The following is a 1,993-nucleotide window of genomic DNA, read 5'->3' on the forward strand; positions in this document are numbered from 1 at the left end:
AAAAAAGTAAGCACTTCTTTGGATAATATTCTGTGATAAAATTAATTTTTTATTTCTGATTCATACTTGTTTTTTCCACCCAGAACACAATCCAAAAAGAAAAAGGTTGTTGTTGAGCATTCATCTCCTGAAGAAGATCAATTCTATGATGGGTACAGTACTTCGTAAGCTATATTACCGTCTATCATCATAATTATTTTTGTTAACATCTTCTTTTATGAATGTAGTGACAGATATGAAATAGGAAGTGAAGATCTAGATGAATTATTAAGGGAAAACAATGAAAAATCTGCTGCAGAGGGGTATGTCTTGTTGGGGTGTATATTTTAGATTTTAGTGTGTTTTCTTTGCTAATAATTGTTTCTTGTTTCGCAGGGAGAAGGAAGCTGACCTGCGATCGACAGAAGGTCACTATGTCTCCTCTGAAACGTAAGAAGCATTATTTAATAAAATATTGTTATCATGATTTACTTGTATCATATTTTGTCTTAATAACATGAAATCTGTTTAGAATACCGGACGTCAACTTGGGAAGTGATGATCCTTCCTCTCAAGGACACACAGAACAAAGTAGTGTGAACAGGCCGACAGAGAGCATGTAATTTCTCTTTCAACTAACCGTTACTTTTGTTCTTTTATTACCTTCTACTTCTAATTCTGTATATATTTTTTTAGAAAAAAAAGCCCTTTATTATTTTATTCGAGAAAAAAAAGGCAGGAAAAAAAGCAAAAACTGCTAGTATGTAAGTTCTCAAAAAACAAAGCCTGTCTTTCTTTTGAATTGTTCGGGTGTATTTTTTGACTTTCTTTGGGTGTATTTTAGGTTGAGTCTAGTTCAAGAGTTAGCCAGTGAGCCGGTTGATTAGAATATAATAGTTGTGAGGGAAGAGACACCGTCGGAAGCGCTTGCAATATGAGTTTTTCAAGAATATTTCAACCTTATAACCTTATTATTTTCAAAGGCGTTGTTAACCTTTCATTTTTCTTCTTGTTTAGAATTCCGATTCAAGTTTTTGTGCCAATGTCCCAAACAACCACTGTGCCGAAATTTGAAGAAACACCTGAGACAGATTTTGAACCAACCCCTCTGCTACAAATTGAAGGAACTACAAAAATGTAAGAAATAGTATTGGGTGTATATTTGTTTAGAGTTTGGGTGTATATTGGGTTACAGTTCGGGTGTATATTTGCTTACAGTTTGGGTGTATATTGTTCCTGAATAGTTTTTTTTACGCCATGATTAATTTTGTGTAACTGTGCAGCACTCCTGAACCCCCCCAACAACTTGAAGAAAGCACAGCCACACTTCCCCCCAGCTCCATCTAAAATGTAAGTTCATCAGAGTAAAATCAATGTATGGGTGTATATTGGGTTACAGTTTGGTGTATATTGGGTTATCATCCGTATATTCTTACTCTTATAATACGTTATACATGATCACGCAATTATTCAGCTGCAGAAGACGTTGCTGCCCTGATGATGATGGCACGGACAGCATCGCATGTTCCTAAAACAGATCTAATGCCATCATTCAGCCTTGGCTTCACTGATTCAAGCTAAGAAGAAGCAGCAACGCAGGAGGGAGCGTCAACGCAGGAGGCAGACAGGGCAAAAACTCCAGAAACTGCAAATTTGCTAGAACAATTAGAGGATTTTGTACAAAAAATAGTAAGCAGTGCGGCGAAAGAAGAAAGTAAAAGTCCACAAATTCAAAAGGAGACTGGCGGAGAAAGTTCTGGGAAGTTTGAAACTCCTGCGGAAATAAATCAGCATATGGGTGATATGAAAGAGAAGTGCTACATCTGCGGGACGCGAGTGAAGACATACGCAGATGGCAGTACTAACGAGTTTGACAACGTGTGCACTCTGATTGCCCAAGATAAATACATTTTGAATAGAATGCACCTTGCATCGCTCCAGGCAGGAAGTTATATAGAATCTGAGGTAATATTAGAATAACATTAATGTTTTAACACCAAAGTTAACTGCAATG

The 1,993-nt window shown here is 36.7% G+C and overlaps 1 long non-coding RNA gene across 2 annotated transcripts in view; it reads left to right on the top strand.

Moving 5' to 3' along the window:
- Window positions 1–264, top strand: part of LOC110262936 — a 956-nt gene extending 692 nt beyond the window's left edge. For both annotated transcript variants that reach the window (XR_002347950.1, XR_002347949.1), the window contains 2 exons: window positions 84–152; window positions 228–264. This is a non-coding gene — a long non-coding RNA (uncharacterized LOC110262936). The remainder of the gene's footprint in view (window positions 1–83; window positions 153–227) is intronic.

The sequence above is a fragment of the Arachis ipaensis genome, chromosome B05 (genome assembly GCF_000816755.2).
Source record: "Arachis ipaensis cultivar K30076 chromosome B05, Araip1.1, whole genome shotgun sequence".
NCBI lineage: Eukaryota > Viridiplantae > Streptophyta > Magnoliopsida > Fabales > Fabaceae > Arachis > Arachis ipaensis.